The sequence below is a fragment of the Chiloscyllium plagiosum genome, chromosome 30 (assembly GCF_004010195.1).
Source record: "Chiloscyllium plagiosum isolate BGI_BamShark_2017 chromosome 30, ASM401019v2, whole genome shotgun sequence".
Classification (NCBI taxonomy): Eukaryota; Metazoa; Chordata; class Chondrichthyes; order Orectolobiformes; family Hemiscylliidae; genus Chiloscyllium; species Chiloscyllium plagiosum.
Genome location: NC_057739.1, coordinates 30,721,661 through 30,734,175, shown reverse-complemented (window position 1 = coordinate 30,734,175; position 12,515 = coordinate 30,721,661). Strand labels below are relative to the sequence as shown.

General features: G+C 41.8%; 1 protein-coding gene across 3 annotated transcripts in view; it reads right to left on the bottom strand.

Annotated features, from left to right (window-relative positions):
- Positions 1-405, bottom strand: part of LOC122564867 (ras-specific guanine nucleotide-releasing factor RalGPS1-like) — a 706,864-nt gene extending 706,459 nt beyond the window's left edge. For all 3 annotated transcript variants that reach the window (XM_043720237.1, XM_043720241.1, XM_043720239.1), the window contains exon 1: positions 106-405. The gene's annotated coding sequence lies outside the window, so the exon portion shown is untranslated. The remainder of the gene's footprint in view (positions 1-105) is intronic.
- Between the last annotated feature and the right edge of the window lie 12,110 nt (positions 406-12,515).

Here is a 12,515-nt window from a genome sequence, read left to right as displayed (position 1 = left end):
CCAGTTCTCCCACAGATACAACGCACCCTGTTACAATAATATTTCTCTCCGTTTCTGTTCCCACCCCTTTGGTTTGATAGCACCGGACCAGCGACACTAACTCACCGCTCCCTCTGCTGTCACCGCAGTCCACTGTCATCCCACTGAATGTTCTGTCTCAAGGTATCTCCTGCATTCCGCCGAGCAAAGATAATACTGGCGGCTGCTGAACTCACTCTAGATCATCTCCTCTGCAAGAAATGAGCGCCTGCTGTAATTCTCTCGCTGCCTTTGCTGTTTGCCAGCTTACAAACGCATTTGTGCTGAGCGATCCATTGCTCAATATGGCAGAGTTGAGCGTCTCTGTTTCTCTCGCAGACACTTGACACTCGCTTCCAGCTGGTCAGTTCCCCCACCCCCTGGCCATTTGACAGGAGGAAGTGTAGGTACCTTGCCTGATTGACACCCCTTCCTACCAATAGCGTGGAGCTGGTCCCCCCAATCCGACACGGCTTTGGCTACTCCTGTCTCCAATCAATGGCAAGAGGAGGTAGGGTTTCCACCTTCCTATTGATCAATGTACAGGCTTACCGTTTCCGCTGCATTCTGGGGATTGTAGTTCAGCGAGGCATCTCACACCAACCCAACAAGGGGGACAAAATAAGAAAAGGCAGGCAATATGTGGACTTTGTAATTGAAACATGAAATTCGGGGTTGTACTGTTGGGCCAAAGTTGCATCAGAGTAAAAAACAAAATTTATTTCAGGTTTCCAGTATATGATTTAATGTTTCAAGTCCAGTATGAGTTCTTCAAAAGAGTTTGTCTGCTCCAAAATTGCATTACGTTTCAACAGCTTACCTATCCACTGATAACTTCTATATTTACAGAATTATAGAAATTTCAAATAATTCACTCAAGCAATGAATCTGATCCAATCACTAAAAACCTATGGAAATAGAACAAAAATGAAAATGGCTAAGGGGTTATTGTCCAATCTTTCAAAACGATAGCAATATGGTTTCACAGTTTCCAAAGAAGAGGCAGGTTGGATTCCAAACATTACCCCTGCATCTCTCTCCAAGGATGCTGTCAAACCTGCTGAGTTTCTCCAGCATGTACCAATTTATTTCAGATTTCCAACATCTGCAATGTTTTGCTTTTATTAAGCCACCGCCTGAGACCAGTGGTGTGAAATGGTGCAGGATTGGCTGTCCTCTCTTTACCTTGGACTCTAAGCCAGCTGAGATTTCCATTTCTCTTCAGTTCTTCCAATCCCACCCTCCCTAGACCAGGATGCTGCAGAGGCTCCAACAATCAGTACCCGATTCCCTGTTGTCTATGTCAAGGTCAACCATTTTGATATTTCCTTTCAATCAGAGCTGTTCAATCAGAGTTACAGACATTGTGCAGATAGTAATCCACTTGCAAGCTCTAGTTAAACCAAATTTAGCCCTCAGTTCTTAACATTGAATTTCAAAAAGAACATGTGGATTTGGATCTACAAAAGCAGGTCCAGCAGAATGATAGAAGTGTTGAATTATGAGAAAAGTCTGCACAGACAAGGAATGATTGTAGGAGATTAGAAAGTGATTCAGAGAGGTGTTCAAGGATTAAAGGATTTGATGGAGTGGATAGAGTTTTTTCCCTTGAAAGAGAAGTTCAGAACAAGAGGCTATCACTTTTTTTAAGTGAGAGCAAGGCGTTTCAAGGGGATATCCACATGGATAGTGGAATTCTATAATTCTCTCCTCCAAATAGCTGGACTAGGAAGAGGGGACTGAACATGATAGATTCATATTCAGCAAGATTTAGAAGAGTTGTGGAAGCAAGGCAGACCAATAGTGAGTCAAGATACAGTGCGATTGAATGGTGGGATTGACTTGATGGGCTGAATAGCCCATTCCTGTTGGTATGTCAGTAGTAAGTAATTTGCCACCTCTAAGTATTGGTCACTTGGAAATCATTTCAAGTATTTAAAACAAAAGAGCTTTGTGATAACCTGAATGGAGAGTTGACTGTTGGAGAGAAGTTTATATTTGATGTCAGTCACTACTATTATTAAAGAAATGTTGCAAGATTCAACTGTCAATCAAAATCACTCATACTTTTCTGATTTTTGAAGCTACATTTGATTATTTTTATTCCAATTCTGGAAAGTTCCTAATCTTCAATCAGATCAAGAAATGCAGAATATTGAGGGGTTGGGGTTGTAGAACGAGTTAATAGAGACTTAGTCTGAGTACTTTGGGACCAATGATCATAACTGTATTAGTTTTAAAATGGTTATAGTAAAGGATAGAACTGACTAAAAAGTTGAAGTTCTAAATTGGAGTGAGGTCAATGTTGACACTATTAGACAGGAACTTCAAAAGTTGATTGCAGGAGGCTATTCACAGGTAAAGGGATGGTTAGGAAGTAGGAGGCCTTTAAAAATGAGATAACAAGAATCCAGAGGCAGTGTTCCTGTTAGTATATATGGCAAGGCTGGTAGGTGTAGGGAATGCTGATGATGAGAGAAATTCAGGTATAGACAGCTGGGATTTAGAATCCCTGGAGGAGTACAAGGACAGTAGGAGTAAACTTAAGATGGAAATCAAGAAGGTAAAAAGGGGACATGAGATAGCTTTGGCAAAAAGAACTAAGGAGAATCTAAAGAGATTCTATACATACATTAAGGGCAAAAGAGTAACTAGGGAGAGAGTCAACATGGCCATCTATGGGTGGAGCCAAAGGAGATGAGTCAGTATTTACAATGGAGAAGGACATGGAAGCTAGGGTACGTGGGGAAATAAATAGTGACATTTTGGAAAGAGTTCATATTACTTAAATGGAAGTGCTGGAGGTCTTAAAACATATAAGTGTGGATAAATCCACAGGACCTGATCAGGTGTTTTCCAGAACTTTGGGGGAAGCTAGAGAAGAGATTGCTGGGTCCCTTGCTGAGATATTTATATCATTGACAGCCACAGGTGAAGTGCCGGAAAACTGGAGTGTTGCTAATGTGGTGCCACTATTGAAGAAAGGTTGTAAGGAAAAGCCAGGAATTATTGTCATGTGAGCCTGATGTCAGTAGTGGGTAAGTTGTTGGAGGGGATTCTGAGAGACAGGATTTACATGCATTTGGAAAAGCAAAGACTGATTAGGAATAGTCAATATGGCTCTATGAGTGGAAAATCATGTCTCACTAACATCATTGAGTTTTGTTTAAGAGGTGAAAAAGAGGAATGATGAAGGCAGAGCAGTAAGTATTGTCTATATGGACTCCAGCAAAGTGTTCTTCAAGGTTCCTCATGGTAGACGGGTTAACAAGGTTAGATCACATGGGATCCCAGGGAACCTAGCCAATTGGATGCAATATTGGCTTCAAGGTGGGAGACAGAGGCTGGTGGTAGAGAACTGATTTTCAGACTGGAAGCCTGTGACCAGTGGTGTGCCACAAAGATCGGTGCTGGGTCCATTGCTTTTATCATTGATATAAATGATTTGGATGTGAACAAAGTTTGCAGATGACACCAAATTAAGTAGTGTAGTGGGCAGTGAAAAAGATTATCCTAGAGTACAACAGAATCTTGATCAGATAGGCCAATGGGCCGAGGAGTGGTAGATGGGGTCTAATTGAGATAAATGTGAGGTGTTGCATTTTGGTTAGGTAAACCAGGGCAGAACTTATACAGTTAATGGTAGGGCCCTGGCTAGGATTGCTGAACAAAGATACCTCGAGGAGCAGGTGCATATTTCCTTAAAAGTGGAGTCATGGATCGACAGGGTGGTGAAGAAGGTATTTGGCACACTAGCCTTCATTGGTCAGAACATTGAGTATGGGAGTTGGGATGTCATGCTGTGGCTACCAGGACAGTGGTGAGGTGCTGCATTCAATTCTGGTTGCCCTTCTATAGGAAAGATATTATTAAATTTGAGAGGGTGCAGAAAAAGATTTACAAGGATGTTGCAGGGACTGGAGGGTTCAAGTTATATAGCCTGGGATAGACAAGTTGGACTGAAGGGTCTGTTTTCATTCTGTGTGACTGTATGACTCTATAACTTGTCATTAAAATTCACCTTTCAACCTTGGCATCTGTAGTGATTGCAATGAGGTTGGCCGGATAGACCTCATAGAATATGAGTTCCATGATTGGGGCTCATAACCTGGTCGAATCAGGGAGCCCTGGCCGACAGATATAAACAGGAGCGTAAGATAAATAAAACACTGGGTCAGAGGTACTGTTCACTCTCAGAGCTGGCTCTGAGGGAGCTAGATCAGTGTCAAGGACACTCTCCGAGTAAATAAAGGGAGACAAAAAAAAATAAACAGGAGCGTCAGAGGTTCTGTTCACTGAGAGCTGAATCTAAGGAAGCCGGACCAGTCATGTACTCAGGTGACTGTGTAGGGATTGCACATTCTCCCCATGTCTGCGTGGGTTCCCTCCAGGTGCTCCAGTTTCCTCCCACAGTCCAAAGATGTGCAGTTTAGATAGATTAACCATGGGAAATTATGCATGTGTGGGTTAGGTGTGTTAGCCAGGGGAAATGCAGGGATAGAGTAGGGGATGGGTCTGGATGGGATGCTTTTAAGAGGGTTGGTGTGGACTTGCTGGGCCAAATAGCCTGTTTCCACACTGTGGGGATTCTATATCTATTCTAGTATGCACGTGTAAATAAAGGGTGACTTCGTGACAGGATACCAGTCTCTGTGGCGTTATTTCAGCATCATTTTACTGAACCTGTGTTTGCACATCCAAAATAATATGTTTCGTGAAGTGCATTGCTTTAATTAAATGCACGGCGTATTTTAGTCCCATTTTTCGCTCCTTCCCCTGAGAACAACAACTCATTGTGATTTGTGGTGTGGCCGATACCAGCATTGTACCATCATGTGTGAATGCAGGGTAGACAGTAAGTATTGAGGAGAAAGTGAGGTCTGCAGATGCTGGAGATCAGAGCTGGAAATGTGTTGCTGGAAAAGCGCAGCAGGTCAGGCAGCAACCAGGGAACAGGAGAATCGACGTTTCGGGCATAAGCCCTTCCTGAAGAAGGGCTTATGCCCGAAACGTTGATTCTCCTGTTCCCTGGATGCTGCCTGACCTGCTGCGCTTTTCCAGCAACACATTTCCAGACAGTAAGTATTGTCAAGTTAGTTAGCAATGGGAAGACTCCAGAGTGTAGTCTAGTCCAATCCTATCCTCACCTAAATTCCAGCAGGTATTACTGGATAAGAATGATGAGCGTGGATTCTGCCCAGTATTAGATTCCCCCCTCATTGCTGAGATTACGTCTATCTAATGTAAGGCATGCAGACTGGCATGGTCCAATTTGTTGGATAATGATCGTTTGGGGTTGCCTCTGTTACCACATCACTTGCCACAGGATCTGACTGTGATTGGTGGCTATCCTTCAGTACATCTGCCTGCCTTGGTATAACACTTCATTAACAGATAATGACCAAGTTCAGTTTTGAAACGTTCATCTGACACCGTTCTGCTCCCCATCCCCAAAATTCCCAGTCTCAACATTTTTAGCCATGATGTGGAGGCATCGGAGTTGGACTGGGTTGGACAAGGTAAAAATCACACAATGCCAGATTAGACTCCAGTGGGTTTATTTGAAAACACTAGCTTTTGGAGAGATGTTCCTTTATCAGGTGCTAGTACCTGAGGAAGCAGCAGCACCCCAAAAGATAGTGCTTTCAAATAAACCCATTGGACTATAACCTGGTGTCATGTGATTTTTGACCAAACTTCCAGATTTCACAATTCTTCACATGGACAAACACTTCCTGATGTCACGATTGGCTCTACTTTGAGGCTTCATCCCTTTGTTCTGGAAGGAATTGATTTAGTCATCTCAGAGTATTATTCGTAATTTGCAACATTTCAGTTTAATAATAAGGTGTATGTCTTTGGCATGACTGCTCTGTGAACTGACTGAAGTTGTGTTTGAGGATTTCAACTCAAGACCTTCTGAGATTCGCAATGACTCCACTTTGAATCTGTCAAAAAATGTGGGTTGAATTATTGAAAAATTCAAGATTTAATATTAAAGGAATGAAATAGGATAAATGACCTTTTCATTCTAGACATTATATCCTCAATGTATCGCAGTTTAAGCTCGTAAGTTTTGACTTTGTTCTGGAGGGGAACAAAGTAACTTTCACTGCATTTACTTTCATTTGGTAAACTTTGAAATGCACCTTTTAAGAAAAACATGTTTAATTATTTTTACTCAAGAGTCCATCAGAATTATAAGCTAATTGGTTTAGACAGGGGAGAAAATCAAACAATGTTCAGTGAGGAATATTTTAATGAAAATTTACCATCAATGACATAGAAGCTGAAAAGTTATTCCAAACCTTGACTACAACATTGATGTCAGATGTTATAGTGACAAATTGCAGATAAATGGAAAAGCAATCTAAATTTGAGCAATGATTTTTTTTATGTTGCTGAAGCTGAAAATTTAAAATAAAAACAGAAAGTGTTGGGAATATTTCAGTGTGTCAGGCAGCAGCTCTGAAAGGGAAAATAGTTTAATGTTCATGAAAATTCTCCTCATCATGAGTTGCTTGATTAGATTACTTACAGTGTGGAAACAGGCCCTTCGGACTAACAAGTCCACACCGACCCGCCGAAGCGCAACCCACCCATACCCTTACATTTATCCCTTACCTAACACTACGGGCAATTTAGCCTGGCCAATTCACCTGACCTGCACATCTTTGGACTGTGGGAGGAAACCGGAGCACCCGGAGGAAACCCACGCAGACACGGGGAGAATGTGCAAACTCCACACAGTCAGTCGCCTGAGGCGGGTATTGAACCCAGGTCTCTGGCGCTGTGAGGCAGCAGTGCTAACCACTGTGCCACCGTGCTGCCCATTTGGATTTAGAAATCTTTAAATCAAATAAAGTAAGTGTTGCACATTTGTTCCAAATGTTGAAGCAAGATGCATGTTGTGGACTCCTCCAAAGGGAGACGGTGCATTTTCTTGCTGGTTTAAAATCAGTATTATCTGATGCACTTCACACCTCTTCTCTTACATTCGAACACTGGGATTTAATTTCCTGCTGTGTTGTTGGACTGAGTGGGTGTTGGTGAGCTCAGTTGGCCCAAGAGTGGTACAGAAAATACTTAATGGCTTAGATTCAGTCCCTGTAACTGTTGTGGATGCTACCTCCTTGCTTTGCCCCATCTTGTACATGGAGTGGTGCTAATAATACATAACTACCTACTGCCTGTGGCCAGTTATAGTCATTACCAATGTTAATTTAACATAGTCTAAGTTGGTCTGAGAGGGTAAGTTCGTAAGTGACATACCTGCAGATTCAACTTGATGAAGATAATTAATAGAACCTATTCGTAATCACAACTCTGATAATAATTTCTCCAACACCATTAAAATAGCCAGTTATTGTAGCTGTCTCTCCCAATGCCAATGGTTGTTAGAGACTACAAGCCCAAATCTACCCTATAATTAATGGTGTCTTAATACCAGGGACAGACTTGTCTTAATGACTGGTTTTACAACTCTGTAAAATGCAATGCGGTATATGTAACAAATTGGGTTTTTGTGGCACATTTAAATTCAAACCATCATTATATATCTCATTATTCATACACAATTTGATCATCAATTGCAGAGTTAAATATGCAATCAGGATTACAAATTGGAATCTCTGTTTCCTTACTCCAACTTCATCCATCATTCTGGCCACCATTAGCAGCTGAACCAGATAGTTCTCAAACTTGGTATCAAATTTGATCTTGCAATGAGCTTTGGAGCACATATCTGTACCATCACTAGCATCATCTACTTTCATTTTCATAACATTGATCAACTCTGTCCCTACCTCAGCTCATCTATTGCTGACACCCTTGTTGGTGCCTTTTTTTTAGTATTGTCCTTTTCTCAAAGTAAAAGAAAAGAGTAACACACGGGCTTTGAACTATATGCAAAGCTTTGTACTAATGCTAAAAGTTATTCTGTAAATGGAATCCAAACAGACAGGAGAAAAATACTAATTTAAAAGTAGACCTATTTTGGCAATGTTAAAATCCTTCCCATTGGGCCTCACCAATGCTGATGAGGTTCAAATATGATCCCTGAACTTTTCCATGTAGATTACACAACTTTTAACAGGTTCCTGCAAAGATGCAGTAATTAAGCTAACATTAATTTAAGGAATAAGTGGGAGAATCATCTGCTGTGGCAATTAATCTAGTGAAAGACATTCACTTTCCTGGTTTCATACCAACTCTTACCTATAAATTCACCCACAGCCGCAGAGAGGGCTATCTATTGTCAAGTGCTTTTCAAAAACCTTGCCTAAGTAGACAAAACATATACACATGGGAAACAAGTACAGAAACTGACAGATTCTTGGAAAGAGACTGAGCCAGGCATGAGCAATAGATTTGTCTTAGGACCTCTTTTAAAATCCTTTTTCATGATATGGGGGTTATTTGCTCTTGAGAAGGAGGTGACGAGCTGCCTTCTTGAACTGCCGCAGTTCATATGGTGTGTGTATGCCCATTGTGTGGTCATGAAGGAAGGCCCAAGGTCTTCACCCAGTGACAGTGAAGAAATTACAATCGTTCTCCATGTCAGGATGGGGAGTGGCTTGAAGATGAACTTGTGGGTGGTGGCGTTCCTATGTACTTGCTGCCTTTGTCCTTCTAGATGGCAGAGGTCACAGGTTTGGAAGATGTTTTTGAAGGAACCTTGTGCAATACATCTTGTAAATGATACACACTGCTACTGCTGTGTGTTGATGATGGAGAGAGTGAGTGTTGAAGGTGGTGCATATGGTGCCAGTCAAGCAGGGAAGTGATCTTGGAACTGCACCCATCCAGGCAAGTGGAGAATATTCTCTCAGACTCCTGACTTGTGCCATAGATGACATACAGGCATTGGGGAGATATGAGATACATTGCTTGCTGTAGAATTCCTAGCCACTGATCTGCTCCATAGCTAATGTTTATAAGGCTAGTCCATTTAAGTTACCTTCCACCCACAAGACAAGTAGATAAATTATATACATTTAGAAGTACTTTTCTTTCACTCATTATTCATAGGCATCATTGACTGGGCCAGCATTTAGTGCCGGTCCCAAATATAAGCATATATAGTTTGTAATTGTGCACATTTCTGTGGATTTGATGTAGTTTTTCACCTTGAAGGTGTGGCTAACTCTATTAATAATGTATAATTTGTGTTCAAATATTCTGGTTTGCCCAAAGCTGCAAATAGTTTAATAAGCAAACTAAGTTTCTACCATTTTGATCAAATTGAGATGTGCTTCTATATGTTTGAAGATCATTGGTTGTATTCCATGTAGTAAAGCATGGTTTTTCCACAAAAATATGTTGATATTAAAATCAATGGTCATCTTACAAGAATTCCACTATTGAATTATGATATACCTGAATGCCTAATCAAACATGAAGCAGAGATTCAACTTCCATTACCTATGGTTCTCCACAACATATTGGTTGCCTGTCTAAGGTGTTGTGTCACATTATTTAATCCGCTATTGACTTCAGCTGATTGACACAAAGATGCATGGGTATATAAATAGGAAGGGTTTGGAGGTAATATGGACCAAGTGCTGGCAAATGGGACTAGATTAGTTTAGGATGTCTGGTCAGCATGAACGAGTTGGACCGAAGGGTCTGTTTCCATGTTGTACATCTTTATGACTCTATGACTGTATGTATACAGCAGATAAGGAGGCTTTTCAGCCCATTGTATCTATCCCAATGAACAGAAATCTGACGATGCTGGTCTTTGGAGTCTATTGAAATGCAAATAAATAATATAATGTGATGGAGTTTATGTCCCCTAGCACCCTATCATTGAATTCATTTCTCCTCAACTCTCCACTTATCTTTCTCCATCTGTGACCCACCTCTCCCCATTATTGACACCTCTATCGATAGAAAATGTGTTTTCTTATCTACTCCATCCATGTCCCTCAAAATTCTACACTTCAACCAGATCTCCTCTCACCCTTCGCTGCTCCAACAGAAACAGCCCCAGCGTTTCCTCAGAGTTCAGAGTCTCCAGGCAGGCAACATCCTGGTAAATCCCCTCTGCAACCTCTTTGAGTATTTTATCCCCTAACGTGGTGCCAGAACTGCACACAGTACAGCTGCTGAGGCCTAACCAGCATTGTATACACTTCCAGCACAATCTCTTTGCTTTGTATTCTATGCCTCCACTGATATGAACAAGGATCAAATTGTCTTATCTAGCTGCCCCGTTGCCTTCGGGCATCTGCTGATGTGTAAACCAAGATCCCTCTGATCTTCAGAACTTTCCAGGGTCCTACCATTCATAATGTGATTCCTTACCTTTCTAGCTCCCCCTAAGTGGATGACCTCATACATTTCCAGGTTAACCTCCATTCGGCACCACTGAGCAGTGTGGCAATACCACCCAGCATTTCCCAATGTTTCTGCATCTTTCCTAACATTTTGAGGCAATATTCCACTAGTGAATGAGTGAGAGAAAGAGAGAGAGATACACACACACAAACAGAGAGAGAGAGAGAGAAGAGAGAGAGGAGAGAGAGGGAGAGAGAGAGAAGGAGAGAAAGGGAGAGAGAGGGAGAGAAAGAGAGAGAGGGAGAGAAAGAGAGAGAGGAGAGAGAGGAGAGAGAGGGACAGTGAGAGAATATAGACGTGGAGATGTAAAAAATAGAGAAGTCGACATGATTGATAGAAGTGGATGTACTTCCGTATTTGGTTTGACAATTCCTGTTTGTTGTTGTCCTTTGTACAGTGTATTTGCAACAGATTAATATGTTGAAACCCTGGATTTGATGCCAGAACTTTTATCTCCATCAATATGACAGGCACCAACTGTTGACAGAACCCAGTATATATTTCCTGTTAGAAAATGGATTAACTGAAACAAGTTGGAACACCAGAAGCAGGAATGTATAACATCCATCCCGATAAGAATGAGAGATTAGATCAGGAAATGCCAGAAAGGGCAGGAGGCAGAGGGTACGTTGATAGAAGGGGAACATAACATCTCAGCTGAAAATTAAATTTAATAACATATTAATATTTTATAAATCGCATGCATCATTTTTGTTAACTATGTCGCTCTTGTTCATTCTGAATATATTGCACACATATGAATAGTCTTATCTATCTGCACGCACACACTGATCAATCATTGTTCAGCCATTCCATTTCAAGTGATTCTGTTTTGTTTTGCATTGTCATTTAATAAGGGATTGTGAGTGAGACAGGTATTGGGGGGGGGGGAATTCCAGGATTTAGTGTTGGAGGAGCCTCATACAATGCCCTTTTCCAAAAGGTATGAGGCTCTTGCTCCCAGTGTGGAAAAGGGTACCGACTGCAGGTCACAGGAGCAAACTGATCACAGCACCCTGGTCCTATATGCCAATCATGTCGGGAGAGGAAAGAGAAATACACCATTGATAAGAGTGCTGTTTGAGTATCACATAGCTCTGCAGCAAAGTCAAGGAGTCCTGAAGGCCATGTTGCCTTCAAGGACCCAACATTTAGTAATCTAAGGATTACTAACCTTCGACCCAACAAATCCACACCAACCCTCTGAAGAGCAATCCACCTGGACCCATTTCCCTCTAACTAATGCACCTAACACTATGGGCAATTTAGCCTGGCCAATTCACCTAACCTGCACATCTGCAGACTGTGGGAAGAAACCCACGCAGACACGGGGAGAATGTGCAAACTCCACACAGTCAGTCGCCCAAGGCTGGAATCGAACCTGGGACCATGGTGTTGTAAGGCAGCAGTGCTAACCATTGAGCCACCGTACTAACCCTTTCCTTTATTGGTCAGAGTATTGCATACAGGAGTTGGGAAATCATGTTGTGGCTGTACAGGACATTGGTTAGGCCACTTTTGGAACATTGTGTGCAATTCTGATCTCCCTCCTATCGGAAGGATGTTGTGAAACTTGAAACGATTCAGAAAAGATTTACAAGGATGTTACCAGGGTTGGAGGATTTGAGCTGAACAGGCTGGGACTGTTTTCCCTGGAGTATCAGAGGCTGAGGGGTGACCTTATAGAAGTTTATAAAATCATGAGGATCATGGATAGTGTAAATAGACAAGGTCTTTTCCGTGGGGTGGGGGAGTCCAGAACTAGAGGGTATAAGTGAAGGGTGAGAGGGGAAACATTTGAAAGGGACCTAAGAGACAACATTTTCACACAGAGGGTGGTGCGTGTATGGAATGAACTGCCAGGGGAAGTGGTAGTGGCTGATACAATTGCAACATTTAAGGCATCTGGATGTATGTATGAATAGGAAGGGTTTAGAGGGATATAAGCCAAGTGCTATCAAATGGGACCAGGTTAGGTTAGGATATCTGGTCGGCATGGATGAGTTGGATTAAAGGGTCTGTTTCTGTGCTATACATCTCTATGACAGGAAAAGAATTTCTGCTGGGACATTACAAGAGCTTGGGGCTAAATCAGAAAGCAGAACAACAAAGATAATAATCTAAGGATTACTACCCAAGACACATGCAAATTGGTG